Raw genomic sequence first — 18,887 nt, 5'->3', positions numbered from 1 at the left:
CAAATTCCACTAGCCTTCAAAGTCTGATTCTCTAGAAATTCCTCCTCCCGTTGCCAGACCCCCAGGTTGGGAAGCCTGATGTGGGACTCACAACCTTCACTCCAGTGGGTGGACTTCTGTGGTATAAGTGTTCTACAGTTTGTGAGTCACCCACCCAGCAGTTATGGGATTTGATTTTATTGTGATTGTGCCCTTTCTCCTGTCTCACTGTGGCTTTTCCTTTGTCTTTGGATGTGGGGTATCATTTTTAGTGAGTTCCAGTGTGTTCCTGTTGATGATTGTTCAGCAGTTAGTTTTGATTCCGGTGCTCTTGCAAGAGGGAGTGAGTGCACTTCCTTCTACTTTGCCATCTTGATCCAATCTCAACAGATTTCTGTATATTGATTTTGTATTCTGCAACTTTACTAAATTTGTTTATTAGTTCTAATAGTGTGTGTGTGTGTGTGTGTGTGTGTGTGTGTGTGTGTGTGTGGAGTCTTTAGGTTTTTCCACATATAATACCTTGTCATTTGCAAATAGTGACAGTTTTACTTTTTTCTTTCCAACTTGGGTGCCTTTTATTTCTTTATTATGCCTAATTGCTGTGACTAGCACTTTGGATACTATCAACATGTTGAATAAAAGTGGTGAAATTGGGCATCCCTGTCTTGTTCCTGATCTTAGAGGAAAAGCTTTTAGGTTTTCACCATTGAGTATAATCTTAGCTGTGGGTTTGTGTTTTATGGCTTTTATCATGTTGGGGTATGTTCCCTCTCTAGCCACTTTGTTGCGAATTGTTGTCATAAGTGGATGTTGAATTTTGTCAAGTGCTTTTTTTGCATCGATTGAGTTGATCATATGTTTTTTTCCCTTCATTTTGTAAATATGGTGTATCACATTGATTTGCAGATGTTGAACCATTCTTGCATCCCTGGAATAAATCTCACTTGGTCGTGGTGTATGATCCTTTTAACGTGTTGTTGAATTGGGTTTGCTGATATTTTGTTGTGGATTTGTGCGTGTATATTCATCAGGGATATTGGCCTGTAAATTTTCTTTTCTTGCATTGTTCTTTTCTGGTTTTAATATCAGGGTTATCCTGACTTTGTAAAATGAGCTTGGAAGTATTACCTTCTCTTCTATTTTTTGGAAGAGTTTGATAAAGATTGATATTAATTCTCCTTTGATTGTTTGGTAAAATTCACCAGTGAAGCCTTCTGGTCCTGGACTTTTGTTTGTTGGGAGGTTTTTGATTACTGATTCAATCTCCTTACTAGTAATGTGTCTTTTCAGATTTTCTATTTCTTCATGATTCCATCTTGGGAGAGTGTATATTTCTAGGAATTTATTTATTCTAGGTCCAATTTTTTGGTTTGTAGTTGTTTGTAGTAGTCTTAATGATTTTTTTGTATTTCTGTGGTATAAGATTTAACGTTTCCTGTTTCATTTCTGATTGTATTTATTTGAGTCCTCTGTTTTTTTTCTTGTTGAGTCTAACTAAATGTGTGTCAATTTTGTTTATTTTATTTTATTTTGTGCAGTTCAAAATTATTTATTGAGAATTCATTGAAAGCCAAATTCTTCTTGGTTATCCTGTCTCCTCTAGTTCTTTTTGTCACAGAATTGAGGAAAACAGTTTGCTCCCTACAGAGTTATAAACAAAGGTAAGTTAGGGAGCAAGATACTAAATTCTATTTAGTACTCTTCCCCAAGTTCTGTTAGAATCATTGTTTGTCTTGTACCCTGATTCAGTGGTTGGTTACAGGATGCATTTCAGTGTTCACTCAAATGCTGATTTTTATCATTTCCACTTCCTGGAATAGTACAGGCAGTCCTTGTTTATGTTGAGAATGCATTCCTGGAAATCACACCAGTTAGGGATCTGGTAACACAGATCACTTTCCCTCTTATGATTAGTGTTGTAACTAAGGATTATGGTCCTTTTACATCTTCTAGAGGCTGCACACATTCATTGGCTCATGATCCTGTTCCACCTTTAAAGTGAGAAATGGCTGGTCATGACTTTGTCAAGATGTTTTTATAACATTTTTTGGTAGTTTATGTCTTTTACCCTATAATATGGCAGGAATTTCTTTTCACATAAAGTTATATAGATGTCTTTTATGTATTTTAATGGATGTTTAGCATTCATTTTATTGTTATATCTTAATTTATTAACCAAGTCCTTCTTGATGGACATTTTAATGGTTTAAGAATATTTTTGCAATGATAACAATGTTAAAAGAAATATTTTACTCCAAAAATATTGATAGTGTAAATCACTATCACCAAAAATATATGAGAAAACTTATTTCCTTACACTCAGATCAAAACTTGTCATTACCAGTATTTTTATGTCTTTGCTACTCTGATGGATGAAAGATGATATCACATTAGTTGGCATTTTTGTTGGTCATCTTTCCATTATTATTGGTCAGTGATTTTCTTTGGGATTGCTTTTTCATGTTATGCAACCATTTCTTCTGTGGAGTTACTTTTATGTTTCTGGAGTGTGCTATTTCTTTATGTATCATGAATATTATCTCTGTGTCTCTCACATAGGTTGCAAATATTTTTCTTCAGTGATTCATTTGTCTTTTGACTTTGTATAACCTTCTGTACAAATATGTAGTCAACTCTCTATTTTTTATGCTTTATGATCTTTTGATGTCAAACAAGAAAAGCTTTCCACTTCAAGATTTAGATAATACTTGCACTTAAAGTTTTCCTATCACTTTTACATCTTTTTACACTTAAATCTAATCCATCTGTTCCATCTGAACTGCTATCATGCACTTATCCTTTCAGATAAACTGAACATTCTGGTTTTACGTATTTTTAAATTTATTTTGGACAAAAATGAATAATATGTATGGCTTAATTTAGAAAGAATATTTTATCAATTTTGAGTCTTTCTATCCGTAACAGAAATATGGTGTGCCTTTTCATATATTTAAGTCTTCCTTTATTTCATTCACAGAGCTTACAGATTCTTTGTATGATCCCTGCATATTTCTGAAGCCTTACAATATCTTTGCAGATATTCTTTCCAAAATTCTTGGGAAGAATTGGCTTTGGTCACATCCCTCACTTCTGCACAAATCATCATGGCTGAAGGTAGGCCCAGTGAGGCTACCAGTGAGGAACTTCCAATGAGGCCAGGAAAGGGGAGGGTATACAGGTTAGCAGTATACCCAATTCAAATCACGTGACTAAGCAGGAATACTGTGGATTGGCCTGGGATAGAGTCCTAAAAGAAAAAAATGCTAGATAGACAAAGTCAAGTTCTTAAAAAACCAGAGAACAGCTACTATAGTTTTTTAGACAGTTTTGTTCAGATATTGAGTTAATTAGTTGAACTATATGGCATTGTAGATAGTCTCGTCATAAACAGTAGATCTAGATAGGTTATAAACATTTTATTCATATAAACTTTCTGCATATTTCAAACCATAATACAACACAAATGTGAATACTATGGTATCAAAAAGAAAGTGAAGAATTTTATACCAAATTTTTCTTTCTTTTCCTAAACCATGATTAGTCTAAAATACTAGCTCATCCCCATCTCTGCATTTTTATGCCAGCCATATCCCCTCCTCTCTCCACCTTGATAATCATCACTTCTGCCTCCACTAATCAAAAATTAGCAAACTAGAATAAAGAAATGTAGAATGTCACAGCAAATCACCATCTTCACAAAGTTTTATGCCAGATTATTTTAGCTAATGTATATTTCTCCATTTTATCTCTATTTTGTTTAATATTAATTTTTGCTTTATGGTTTTTTTTTTTTTACTTGACTTGTGGAAACAGTGGTAAAAGGAGATTTTCACATTTCTTCTTTATTTTGTCCTCAAATTAGATTTCGCTCTCTCTCTTTTTGTGTGTGTATGTCTTATATTTGTTATATGACACTGCTCTGGAAATTTTCTTGAGGCTACATTTTAATTATAGAATTCAAATCCAGTATCATTTGGGGGTTGTATGTATGTGTCCAGAGACTTAGAATAAGAGGTAAAAATTAGATCAATATTTCCATTTCCATCTTGGGTCAGACCATAGCAATGAAGAGAACAAATGATCTAAAGACTAAGATTCAAGCTAGGTTACTATTAATGATTAATTGCTTCTCAATGGAAATAAAAATGATGAATGTTAATCAGTAAATTGATTTTTATTGATCTGCAGTGATATATTGATACTTCTAACATTTCTGAGGTGTTTTCTTGTACTAAGCAATAACATAAGAACCTAAGGCAAGTAGCAGTTTATAGAAGAAAACCATTAACTAATATAGATTGATTTATAAGGCTCCTGTTTGTATATTTCAGGGAATACAGACTGATAAAAATTTAATCTCTAGTACATTTTATAAGCTATAAAGGAATATTCTACTTAGCTATGTATATTTGAAGGTGTACTACCTCAAAAACACAAAAGGGAACCCAGAAATACTTTACCTTAAGAGAAAAGGGGACGTTGTAAAATATTTAGAAATCAAAGATGTTCATTAAGAAACCAACAATTATTGAATGTCAGGTATTTGGAAGTAATACCCTTAATATTATTGTATGACAACAAGTTGATTGTTTAACAGAGTTAAAATAGCAAATAATGTTATTTGTGAATAACCAGGATTTTTTGTTTGTTTCATTTTTGAAGAAAATAGCACAGTTGCAGTTAGAGGCATTTCCATTTTAATTAATTACAAGAAAATATTGGTTTTTTCTTTTTTAATTAATAGAATTTATTTTCTAGGGCAATTTTGAGCTTCACAGCAAAATTGAGTGGAAAGTACAGAGAGTTCCCATGTATTCCCTCTCTATACATGCACAACCTCCCTCACTATCAACTTTCCTCACCATGGTTGTATGTTTGTTATAATTGATGAACCTACATTTGCACATCATTTGTCACCCAAAGTCCAAAGTTTACATTAGGGTTCACCCTTAGTGTTGTACATTCTGTGGGTTTTGACAAATGTATAATGACATGTATCCACCATTGTAATATCATGCAGAATTGTTTCACTGCCCTAAAAATCCTCTGTGCTCTGCCTATTCATCCCTCCCTCCCCCAAACCCCTGGAAACTACCAATCTTCTACTGTCTCCATAGTTTTATCTTTTCCAGATTATCGTATAGTTGGAATCATACAGTATGAGCCTTTTCAGATTGACTTATTTCAGTTAATAATATGCATTTAAGTTTCCTCTGTGTCTTTTCATGGCTCGATTGCTCTTGTATTTTTGGTTTGCTTGTTTTGTTTTGTTTTAGCAATGAATAATATCTCGTTTTCTGGATATACCAGTTTATTTATCCACTTACGTACTGAGAGACCTCTTGGTTGCTTCCAGGTTTGGTGATTATGAATAAAGCTGCTGTAAATATCCTTGTGTAGGTTTTTGTGTGACATGATTTTTCAATTCATTTGGATATATACCAATGTATACTGTTGCTAGATAGTATATTAATAGTTTGTTTGATTTTGTAAGAAACAGCCAAACTGTCTTCCAAAGTGACTGTATCACTTTGCATTCTCATCAGCAAAGAATAAGAGTTTGTATTGCTCCACATCCTTGCCAACATTTAGTGTTAGTGTTTTGGATTTTGACATTCTAACTCAGTATGTAGTAATATCTCACTCTTGTTTTAATTTGGAATTCCCTAATAACATATGCTGTTGAACATCTCTTCATATGTTTAGTTGCCAGCTATATAGTATCTTCTTTGGTAAGGTGTCTGTTCAGGTCATACCCATTTTTTAATCAGATTGTTTATTTTATTCTTGTTGAGTTTTAAGAGTTCTTTGTATATTTTGGGTAACAGTTCTTTATCAGTTGTGTCCTTTGCAAATATTTTTCTCCCAGTCTGTGGCTTTTCTAATTCTCTCGAGGTTTTGTTTTTAGCATTGTCACAGATTTATTCTTTTTGTCAGTCTTCACTGTCATTGAAATGGGATCATAGGAGAGAGATAGATAAACATGGGTGTTCAGTTGACTATTTTCCAGTTCCTTTTTAACAACAGGGGGTAGGGAAAAAACATACTCCTTTCAGAAATATTGGTTTATTTAAGTTTATTTTGTTTTTGTTGTCATTTATTGAGAGCTTTACTGTGAACCCCAATCAGTGATAAGTGCTTTTATATACATTCTCTTATTTAATCTTTACCTAATCCTCAAAGGCAGCCATGACCATTTCCCTTTTATATACATTCTCTTATTTAATCTTTACCTAATCCTCAAAGGCAGCCATGACCATTTCCCTCTTATAGAAAGGAAACTGAAGTTTAGGAAAGCCAGATAATTTGCCCAATTCACACAGCTAGTAAATGACAGGTTTGAAAGCTAAACCTATAGTTGATTGTGCCAGAAACCGTATTCTAATAACTCTACATACTGCTTCTCTATTCCCTTCTAAATTAATACCATCATTATCCATTTAGTTTGAATATCTAGTACATTTATCTGGAAGCACTTATTATTATTGCCTTTTATGGGTGAGGTACTTTTCTAGATGTTGAGTTTATACAGATGAATAAGACATGGTCTCTGCATGCATTCTTATCCTCTAGGAGCTCCTAGTCGAAGGGAGGAAGACAATAAACTGTTCAATTACATTATAGCAAATGCTGTACAAACAGTCCTATGGTAACCTAGAGGCTGAATATTTATGACAGATTAGCCCATCAGTGTTCAAGGTTGAAATAAATAGAAAGTAAATATATTAAAATAATTTTTATTATTTTACACATAAAACAGAGAAAACGTTTTCTTTAATTTGGACTGAACAGAATGTGAGGAAGTACTAAACCACCAGACCTGAATGGAAACACTGGACCATCAGACTTGATCATACTCATCATCATTGTTCATCTAGTCATATCTCATTCCAGTACAGAAAGGTGATACTAATGAAGACAAGTCAAACCAGTTGGGGTCTATTGGGGATAGGTAATGTGCTTTTCTCTTGTTTTCATTCTAGGCAAAATACTTCACTTACCCAGGTGGGAGCAATTTGACTCTTTTTTTTTTTTTTTTTTAAGATCAAACCAAGGTATTAGTTTCCCTATCGTTTTTCTGAGTCTGAATATTACTCTATTAAAAAAATGACAGTTCCTGAAAATTTTCCGCTAGCTTTACCCTTTATTGGAAACACAGCCAGGAATAAATTTCAAAGGATCCATCTTTAACATGGTTTCTTAACTCTGCAGTAACCTAAGACTTTCAGAGTCAATTCCTGCCTAACATACTCTGAGAGAGCATGTCATTTTGCTTCCTTTCTACATCCAGGGGAAGTCAAAAATACCTTAAGACACCCAACATCACAGAAGTGTGTTATATCCATACCATCATAATGAGTATTATAGCCTCATAGACTTTCTTCAGAAACAATCTGACTTTATAATGGACATATTTTACATCATAGAACTAAGTGATATTTTGTCTGAGGAAGAGGATTCAATGGCTTTCCTACAGGGAACTTTAAAATATATGAAAACATAAATGAAGATTAATTCTGTGTGTGTGAAACTGATAGGGGGTTAGATATTTTCATAAGGTCACCAGGTTTAAAAGGTAATTTAAAAAGTTAACTTGGAACCCTGGCTTCAATGACAAGGGATAGGAATGGTTGATAAATTAGACAATAAGAGGCAACTCATATTTCTTGAACTATTAGAAGATTTTACCAAAATTAAGTAGACCAATTTCATAATGTTATATAGCAACTATGACAATGCTAATGGTCTCAGAAAATAGTTTAAGAATTGTGTATAATAATATGTATGGCCTGGGATTATTTTGTTTGTGGCACACTTGTTTAGTTTAACATTTAATTCGCAAGACATGCATGGGATCTTGTTTCTTTGGTAAAGCTCAATGTACAGTTTAAAGATTGCAGAATGTCCTTTGTAACTGATAGGACCATACAAAGAGCAGAGATAAAGATACTGTGATTAGTGAGGTCTTGAATGCCCTTAAAGTTCTTGCCAAAGGTTAGAAACAAAGCAAAAAAATCAAATCAGCTATTTCTTTTATTACTGGCTGTTGTGGGAAAACTGGTGAGGAAGTTGAAAAATGGACAGTTATGAAACAAATATCACAGTCATCTCCACAGGTAATTTTATCTGTGAAAAATTAGAAGATTTTTACAATTCCAGTTGAATTACTTGATTGTGCAGGTCTGTTTTTTCTAAACACAAGTAAATAACAAGATGTGTGGTTAGGATTTAACCTCATGTCTCATGCTTGTTTGTGTAGCATAAAGTGAAACTGACTGGCCTCAACAGCCCAGGGAGTTGTGTGTGTGGTAACTTGAGGAAACCACACTGTGAAACAAAAGGATGTTGAAAACGTTAGAAAGCAAAATTAATTTATAGCCTTGCCAGTTTTACACTGCTATTAAACAACATCACTTAATGCTATGAAAGCATGTATTTTCAGTATTTCAGTGTTTCAATAAGGCAGCATCTCTTAGTGACCAGTTCAGTGATATAGAGATCCGCTTTCCTATGCTTTTCCCTCTCCTTACTCTCTATTATCCTCTGGAGGGATCTTATACACACTCATGACTTCAGTGATTGCCTGTGTTTTAATACTTCCAAATTTATGCTCCCAGTCTAGTTCCTTATCATATCAAGGACATCCTGCTTACTGGATATCCTCAGTTGGATGCCCCATGCATACCTCAAACACATCCCAAAGTACACTTATCTTTTCAGTCTCTGTGCTCCTGATCTCAGTAAATAGTACCACTATCCACACATGCTGTCACACATGAAACCTCATCATTATCCTGATTCCTCTCTTTTTCCTACATCCAATGGACCACCAAGACCTGTCAATTCTATGACCTGTGTTTAAAAACTGTCCACTTCTCTCCAATCTCAGTACTATTATAGTAGTTCAGGCCCTCATCCAGTTTCTCCTGGATTACTAATTTCTCCTGGATTACTAACAGTTTTCTAATTATTGAAAATACCACTTATGTACAATTTTTTCAGGATGTCCTTATAATGAAGCAGGTATTATTATACTATTTATTATACTCAAGCAGACTGTATCCTATGCCTTGGTTATTAACAAAAGTTCGGCATTGGTCTTTAGTGTGAATGACTAATTTAGGCATAAAAATCTCATCCCTACATATGTCTAAACCTGTATATGTGTAATGTGTACATATTACCCTTCAGTGATCCCCCATCTGAACTGTGAGGTCAGCTTATTGATGGTTCCCAAAATAGGCCATTTGAGAGCTTTGATTTTAACTTCAGTTCTAACCCAGTATTAGACTGCTTTGATAGCTGGAGAACCATTTTCAGCTTATGCTAGGAATGCCAGACCAAGAGGGAATTAGGGAGGAAACACATTATGTGTGTGTGTGTTTTAAGGAATAATGTGTCTATTCAAGTTGAGGGTCATAATAATTTCCAAGAACTACTTCTTATTGGAGAAGATAGAAAAATAACACTATACATTTTTTGAGAGTAGAATTTGTATCCCCCATGTCAGAAAATATTACTTTTCTAAATGTGATTGTTACTTTCCAGTACGTAAAAAAAGATATTCAGTACCATGCACCTATATCTCAAATAACGTGATCATAACTTAAACACATCTGTGTTGTTCAGTACTTCTATAGTGAGCTGGAGTGGGGCCTCTCAGCTTGACCCATTTGAGTTAATGTACTTTTACTTATACATAATGTTTGATAAACACCCTGGGAAGATAGAAAGATGAATCAGACATGGCTCCCACTCTGGAGAAAACAAACTAAAAATTGATTAAAAATAAGAATAAGTTAGCAGTATGCTCCTTCTAATGCAAAGGAATTATACCAGACCACTGATGGTTGATTTCATTCAGTACCAATATTGAGAACCTAGTTCTTCAGTGCTTTTCACTTCTGTAAATCTGACCCTAAGCCATAGGAGAAGCTATTGCTTTTGAGGCATATAGCTTTATATATTACAAAAGTCTGATGTTGGTTTGGCCTGTTTGATCAACTATTTAATAAATTCAGTGAGTAAAACATGAATAATCATTTAAACTGGTTATTTGGTATAGTTTTGAGTAAAATAATCATTGATTTTACATTATTTTTCTTCAGTTGGTTATTAGGTTATGACTATATATTTTACTTTTTCTAGGCATAGTCTAATTGTAAATATAGTATTAAAAAGCAAAAATAAAAAATACCCCATGATGCTTTACATATATATGTTCCAATATCCAGCAGCATAGGTCCATCAACAGAAACATGATGCTCATTCACAGAGAAGAAAGAGTGGGGCCACTTGTCAGCTCTGTACTACTCCTAATTGCAAACAAGAGTGAAGAATTTTGAAGTTAACATGCGCAAGACACACTGCAAGTTCTAATGTAAATTATGAGAGTCTCTCTGTCCTATGTTTCATTATAAATCATCCTCTTACAATATTTTTAATGAATGAAGGAACTATATCTTGTCATAAAAACAAAATGTAAAAGAGAAAAGTTGAAGATGACAAATATGATTATTTCAAGTTATGACCACATCATAATTTTGTTTCTGTATATAGAGGTTATTTAGTCAATGACTGTACTTTGCATAGCAAACTTTCTAAGATCTGATTTTTTACCACTTGAAGATAATACAGTACAGATGGCAAGTTGACAAGAGTCAATCATAATCTTAATTGATTAATTGTAGGATAAAAATGTTATGAACTATACAAAAACATTCTATTTATATAGTGTACACATACACCCACAGTAAATACTTCTTTAATCTGGTCTTGAAATTGATCACATTTAAAAGCAGAACCCTGTACATTAGCATGTTAAATAAATAGATAATAAACAGTGTATAGAATATGTGATTTATATAGTTACATATTTAAATATATACTATTTATATATACATGTAGATATTTAATTAATACTTTTATTAATATAAGTGAAATAATATTTCAGTCATTAAAAAGCTTTCTGACTTCTTGCCCAGTTGAACTTAAGATTTTGGCATGAATCTGATATTATTTTTCAGAATATCTTGGTGCTTGGTGTTTATTTAAGAAACTCTATGAGAGAACCTCTTATGAAGCAGCCAGATATTAATTCAGGTAACCATTCTGACAACCCTATACAGCAGAAGCTACTATAGTGCCCAGTTTGCAGATGAGGAAATTAAGTAGATTATTCTAGGCCAGACAGCTAATCGGCAGAATCAGGATTTAAAATTACTCCAAAACAGGGCTTCCCTGGAGGTGCAGTGGTTAAGAATCTGCCTGCCAATGCAGGGGACACGGTTCGAGCCCTGGTCCAGAGAGATCCCACATGCCACGGAGCAACTAAGCCCGTGCGCCACAACTACTGAGCCTGTGTTCTAGAGCCCGCGAGCCACAACTACTGAGCCCGTGTGCCACAACTACTGAGCCTGTGCTCTAGAGCCTGTGCTCCGCCACAAGAGAAGCCACCACAATGAGAAGCACACACACCACAACGAAGAGTAGCCCCCACTCGCTGCAACTAGAGAAAGCCCGCGTGCAGCAACAAAGACCCAACGCAGCCAAAAATAAATAAATAAATAAATAAATAAAATAAAATTACTCCAGAGCCCTTATGATATCGCTTCTATGTGGAATCTAAAGAAAGGGTACAAATGAACTTAGTTACAAAACAGAAGTAGAGTCACAGATGTAGACAACAAACTTATGGTTACCAGGGGATTGGGGGGGAGGGGTAAATTGGGAGATCAGGATTGACATGTACACACTACTATATATAAAATAGATGATTAATAAGAACCTACTGTATAGCCCAGGGAAGTCTTTCCAATACTCTGTAATGACCTATACGGGAATAGAATCTAAAAAAGAGTGGAGATATATATATGTATAACTAGTTCACTTTGCTGCACACCTGAAACTAACACAACATTATAAATCAACTATGCTCCAATAAAAATTAAAACAAACAAAAAACCAGCAAAAAAATTGCTGCAGAGTCCACATGCCAGTTTGTAAGGTACTGGCAGTCATGTCTGAGCATTATTTGTGCAAATATTAATTAGACATCAAGGGCACAGGAAACGTTACCCAGCCCTTGGTAGCTTGGTGGGAAGACACTCAGGGACCTGGAGCTTCAGCTTCGCAGTGTCACTCTGTGTGGGATCCAAGAGCTAGAGCCACATCTTACCTGCCCTCCCTTCCTCGGCCATGTCTACAGAGCGCCCTGACAGCAGGCAGTAAAGGGAAAGCTGGCATCAGACAGCAGCCCTTCTCTTTAGGGGACACAGAAATGACCCCTTTGTTATCTTTGACTGATTCCACAGCTGCCGTGGTATTCACTTAGCCATGGTTACAAACTGGGTTTTGTGGTCAGTTTGACTTTTGTAATTCTTAAAGTCTCTGCTAGAACTAGAGATTTGAGTCTCATATCAGTTCCCCCGTTAATGATATAAATTTCTTTACAAATTGCAGTTTCAGCTTGCTTCTTTAACAAGCTATTGGGGACCGCTTTTTATTACTACAGGATGTTTTTCACTGTCTTCTAGAATTTATGTTAAAAAAATATAGTTTCTGTTTGGGTAGTGATGATGAGTTTTAGATTCTTTTTCACAGGCTTGGGGAAAACACAGATTTTTCTGACTTTAAGTGCAGGCTCATTATGCTAAAAGAGGAAATAGGATTTTAAAGGCCAATAACTATACTTAATATGTAACTTTTTTTTTTTTTTCATTTTACCACTGAACCTTGAATAATAGAACTTAAGTGGTGGTTTGGAGTTAAATTATTCCTGTGTCTTGAATTGCTGTTCAAACACACTGAAATCATCATATGTGTTAGTTCAGAAAGTGAAAAGCCCTAAAAATTGCCTCAAATTTTATTTCCTTGTATTATAATTTAAATTTGGTAATTTCCCTCAAGAATAATAGAAAAGTTGTTCAAAGATAAATACAGCTTGTGAACTTAGTATTTTTTTTTCACATGAGGGAACGGAGCTAACATTTACTATGTGTTCACAGTATGACAGACATTTGACCTCACTTAAACCCCACACCAAATGCATGAGATAGGTATTTTTTCTCCCCATTTTATTGAAGAAATTGAATCTCAGAGATATTAGGTGAATTGTCTAAGGTCACACAACTCCTCCATGGAATACAAACTGGAGTTATCTTGACCTCAGAAATTGTGCTCTGTCCGTTACAATACCGTGCACTTTGGGAATTTTAAAAAATCTTAGTTATTCTCACCTTTAAATTAGTCATCAGTATCAACAGTGCATATTAAGGAAGGAGTGCATTTCTAGAGAGAGAGCCATTTACTCCTTTCATTGGAGCTATGGAAATCATGCTGAATATTAAGTATGATTTACCTTGGCAAGTGCCATGGCTTAAACTGACAAGTACTAGTGTGCTTAGTTAAATACCTCTTTTGAAACAAGATTCCTTGTGGACCCAATGCACAAAGTACAGTTGTGTGCTCCTCAGAGGCCTGTTATGGATGACTTAGAGGGATTCCAGGGGAAATCAGCTGGTGGGAAGCCTCAAAGGTGCCCGCTAATGGTGTCCTTGACCTTCAGTACGAGGCAGAGGCTCAGAGGAACTGTCAACAGAAAAGAAACCATTGCATGAGAAAATTTCTTAAAACAGGTCTGTTGCTCTCCCTGCAGAGTGAAGGCACTGTTTGTGGTTTGGAGAGTGTAGTGACAGTTTGAAGCTGTTGTAACAATTCGAAGTATATATATCTCTGTAACACGGTATGCTTTCTTATCTTGAGGAGCATGTGTTAAAACAGTTGAGATATGTTGACGGAATGGGGTCTGTGAGGAAAGAGCAAGTCTTGATATTTCCTCGTTTCATCGTTTGTGTTCAGTTGGCAGTGTGAGTGTAGTTAAAGGACGGTGTTAGTGCCCGTTTGAGATGTGAATCTATCAGTTAAAAGATGATCAAATATGGATTTATTTCTGTTTTTCTCTATCATCTCTTTACAGCTGTGAGCAAGGCTGTTCCAAATTTCTGTTATATTATAGCAAGTTTATTACTTCTCTGAACAAATAAAATACAAATATAATTTCACCCTGAAAAGAGATTATTAAGCTAATGTTGCAAAAGACTTATTAATCTTATTAATTAACAGTTCATAGTACTGAATAGGGGAACTCAAGATAACTTGATTTTAGATCCTAACAGTGTCTTGCAAATCACATGTTAAGTGCCCAGTAAATATTTGTGAAGTAAATATACATGAATATAGTTCTTGCTGAGAGTTCTCACTTCTTAGTTGTATTTCCGTTTTTATGTGTGAAGTAGAAATATTTATCTCTGACAGTTTTAGGCTTATCTTTCAAAGATGCTTGAGTACTTCAGACAAAATAACCGTACTATTCGTTATACCAAACACACACACACACACACACACACACACACACACACACACACACAGAAGCACTAACCAGGAACTTCTTACATATTTGGGATGGTAAGAATACTGTTTTGCTTGTGGCTTAGTAATCAACATCTTCTGCTTTTGACCACAAGAGTAGGAAATGTCTTATTTGTTATTTACCATGGATGTTTACTATCTATTTTCTTAAGCCTGGTGAACAAACTGTTGGTAGAGTTTCTGGATAGGACGAGTTTCCATAAGCGAGCTACATTTAGGAAGGGTTGTCCTAAACACGCAGTTCATAGGGCCCAAGAAGAAGCTACTCTGACTTTTCTTTGCCGATATTAACTTTTTTAGTATTTTCCGGGTAGGATTGATTAGACCCAGAAGACACACCTAGTCCCTTACAGACAGTTCAGTCAAAATGTTCTTGCCTGTTTGATGCATAGTTTGTAAGCATGTCTGAGAGTTTTCATATTACTTGTCTTCTTCCCTTTCACTGTTGATTTAATTCTCAATTCTGCCTAAATATCAGACTTCAAAAACTACCTCCTCTTAATTTGTGCTTAATTATGGTGAGAAGCTTGATAATGAATTTATTAAGAAAAAAATACTGGGCTTTCAAGAGGATTAACCTCTCACCAAGGAAGAAGCACCTAATTCCTAACTCCTAAGTTAGGTATTTCTAATAAAGAATTGTTTTTCATTGCAAGGAGTTGTTTTGTGATTTCACATACATGGAAAGTGAGATATGGAGACTTTACCAAGGAGCAAAGATGAACGACAGAGAGTAGGTGGGCAGAATGCGATGGATAAAGAAGGCAGATAAATGAGGAAAGGAAAAGAAGATTTATTATTTTGAGAAATTTCTGTAATGTCTTTACTTAAGGTACGTGTTTAAGAGAATTTTGTTCATAGCTGCAAAGAGATTCAGAAATGAAACATAGAAGAAAGAACTAGAAAAGGTACTGAATTAAGGAAAAGAGGGGGAAATGGGAGGGAGAAAAATGTTATAGGGGAGGTGAAAGAAAAATGTCTAGAAGAACAAAGGTTCTTCTAAGTAGCTGTGAGTCTTCTGCCCTTTCTTCAGTCTTGAGAATCCTCGGTTTCATATTCTCTGCTTCTTTAGACAGGATGTACATTAATAGATTGTTTACTTAGTAACTGAAACCTTTGCGTCTTTCCTCTTCAACAAAATCGTGAAATGTGAAGTTACAGGGAGAAGTTTGTTCCCAGTCACTTAAAAATGCACACTTCATCTGGGGCAGTTGTAGAGATTCAAAATACAATTTAATAATATAATGTGACAAAACTTTAAAACAATTAGGCTATTCCTATTGGCTGTTGAACTTCTTAGAACTTTTTTTCTGCAAAATGTTATAGTGATATAGATGACGTTTGAGTGAGAATCAATTTGAGTACCAGGAATGGCAGTTTTTGCTTTATAATTATTTTAGAATCCTTTCCGTAAGTCAGTAAGCACACATAATCCAATAAATCTAAGGAAACTATGGCTATGTTCCCTGAACTGAAGACACATCTACTTGAAAACTCTCTCTTAGAAAACTGTCTCTTTGCTAAGGGCACAGTCGTCAGTCATGGGCTCTGAGGCCAGGCTGTCTGGGCTAGCGTCCCAGCTCTGTCTCTTACGGTCTAGGTAACCTTGGCAAAGTCATTTCTCCACTCAGAAGGTACTCCTTGTGAAGGTGCTATCTCATGAGGCTGGGATATTGAATAATTAATAAGTGCAAATAACTCAGAAGAATGTCTGACGTATAAGAAGTGTCTAATAAATTTAAGGTATCAGGGTGCATTGTCCAATATAGAAAAGAGAAAAAAATCACTTCAAAACATTAAGACAGAAAACCACAAAAGAAGTAAATAAGTCAGTCAAGGTGAAGATTATTCTTTAAAACTAAAAAAATCTATCAAAGTATCTTCCACGTACTTGGCAGTTTAATAAATATGTACTGAAAAGCTGGGTGGTTAAGAGAATAAAATATAAAACTGGAGGTATTCATCAAAAGTATTTATTGAGATCTAATACACATTTATAACTGTATTAGGTCTGCTTTGGTTAAAGGAAAAATATGATATAACTTATGTCTTCAAGGTTGTTTCAGTTAGTTGAAGAGAGAAGATCGCAGGTATGACAGACCTAAGATAAGGTTTTGCAAGTAATAGGCACTAGGTAAGTACTCAAGAACTTGCTCAAATCTGAAATAATTCTAAATGATAATCGAAATATAAGGAACTGTAAGTAGGTATTCAGGCACTCATAAGAGCCTAATGGGTTGATATAGTTCAGAAAGTAGGACTCAGGCTGGTATTTAAAGAACGTGTAGTTTTAAGCTTGCACACATTCTTTTCAACCCTAGTTGCACACTGAAATAGTGAATGCCCATAGCCACCCCAAGAAAATCTTACTTGACTGGTATGAAGTGAAGCCCGGGTATTTATGTGGTTTAAAAGCTACTGAGGACGGGGCTTCCCTGGTGGCGCAGTGGTTGAGAATCTGCCTGCCAATGCAGGGGACACGGGTTCGAGCCCTGGTCTGGGAAGATCCCACATGCCGTGGAGCAGCTAAGCCCATGCACCGCAACTACTGAGCCTGTGCTCTAGAGCCCGCGAGCCACAACTACTGAAGCCTTCACGCCTAGAACCCGTGCTCCGCAACAAGAGAAGCCACCGCAATGAGAAGCCTGCGAAGCCCGCGCACCGCAACGAAGAGTAACCTTCACTCGCCGCAACTAGAGAAAGCACGCGCGCAGCAACGAAGACCCAATGCAGCCAAAAAATAAATAAATAAAATAAATACATTTATAAAAAAGCTACTGGGGTGATTCTAATAGTCAGTCAAGGTGGGAATCCCTGGTATAAATGGTCAGAGAGACAGAGAAAAATATTTTAGGCAGGCCTGAGGGGAGAGGGATGATAGCATGGGGGCATTTGTGTATAGGGCCATGAAAAGATGTGCAGTGGCTCAGAAGTGAGCTACACTGAGGCTAGACTAGCTGAATTTTAAGGTAGTGACATCCTAAACTGGGGCGACCCGGATGAGATGGAAGTGACAGATACGTGGCTTTCTCATATCCATGGGCTTTGACTTTAGACCCAACTTAAATCTCCTGGGCAGGTTGCATAGACTCTATATGCCTTATATTTCTCACCTATAAAATGGATGTTACTCTCTCATAAGGACCACGGAGATGGAAAGGACATAGTGAAAGGAAGACCTGGATCAAGTGAATTAAGATACTGGGAAAATGGTAATGTCATGGCCGGGCAGGAAGATGGAAGGGACCGAAAGGGAACAAAAGCAAGTCACATGCTTCTTGAGTTTGTAAGGCTGCATATCTAGAGAAATTAATCATTCAGAGAATCTCCAAATAAAATACATGGTGGATCAGAAAACCTCTATTTTTATGGAACAAAGTAAATTCCCTTCCCTCAGCTACTCACTATAAATTCCCCCTCAGAGCTGATTATATCAACTCAGAAATGAAACTAGAGCTGCATATGGCAGTTTGGGCAAAATAAGAAATGATCCTCTTGAAAGTTTACTTAGTGTTTCAAATGTTCATATTAGAAGCAGAAGTACATAAGTCTCGTGAGAAAAAGCTAAATGAAAATAGGAAGTATTGAAAATGAAAGCCACATACATTTTGTAAGAATTTGACCTTCTATATTCTTTCAGTAGACTTTTTCTACATAAAAATAATTGAAATTGTTATACTTTCTGGTGAATAATGTCTACGTGGAAGTACATAGTAGTATTGCTATTTCTAAATTAAAGAAATGTGATTGCTTAGGAACATATTAAATGATCATCTAGGCACCCCTTTGGTATAAAAAGGACAAAATGTATTAAATGAGGCAGAGTCATCTGGAGAGAAGAGTTGACCTGTGATTAAATTGTCTTTTTATCTGAAGCTATTGTATTAGTTTTCCACATCAACTTTTGAAATGGCTTCTAGATATCATTGGCCTAAAAATTTCTATTATTTCCAAGTATTATTTTCATGTTTGGATAAGCCCTAGTTTTATAAAGCGCCACTGAAAGATGATTCTTATCATGCATCATTGTATTCCATTCAGCCTCTCAATTTTTATATAATTTTCATAATTAGTTGATTGCCTTTTCTGCCACAATATTCTGCTCCATATTTTGATTCCCATTGCCTGTTGGGTGGTAGTGATAAAACACTGCTGATTGAGAAAAGAAACTGAAGGAAAATTAAATTGTGACGTATAAAATTATCTACCTATTTTCAGGGAGAAAGTAATTACTCTTAAGATCTTGGATTTTTTTTTCTGACCTCTTTGGTATTAGCTACATAATTGTTTTCTGTTTGTAAGATACTAGAAACTGAACCATAAGACTCAAAGTTTTATTAGCATTTAAACTGTTAGAAAGTTACCTTCAGTATGATTACTTTTTTCCAAATTACTGAAATTCTTTTATCAGATGATTATATTGACAAGCTAGAATATAAGTTTCTTGAGGGCAGGCATCTATCTATCTACCTTGC

General features: G+C 35.3%; 1 long non-coding RNA gene across 1 annotated transcript; it reads right to left on the bottom strand.

Moving 5' to 3' along the window:
* Positions 1 to 956: 956 nt before the first annotated feature.
* Positions 957 to 18,378, bottom strand: LOC309631343. Its single transcript, XR_014246211.1, has 2 exons — positions 6,216 to 18,378; positions 957 to 6,152 (listed from the first exon to the last, which is right to left on the bottom strand). It is a non-coding gene; the product is annotated as an uncharacterized lncRNA (long non-coding RNA).
* Positions 18,379 to 18,887: the final 509 nt, after the last annotated feature.

This window comes from Balaenoptera borealis, assembly GCF_965194805.1.
Source record: "Balaenoptera borealis genome assembly, chromosome: 6".
Classification (NCBI taxonomy): Eukaryota; Metazoa; Chordata; class Mammalia; order Artiodactyla; family Balaenopteridae; genus Balaenoptera; species Balaenoptera borealis.
The sequence above is the reverse complement of the archived record's forward strand: the minus strand, read 5'-3'. Positions and strand labels throughout refer to the sequence as shown.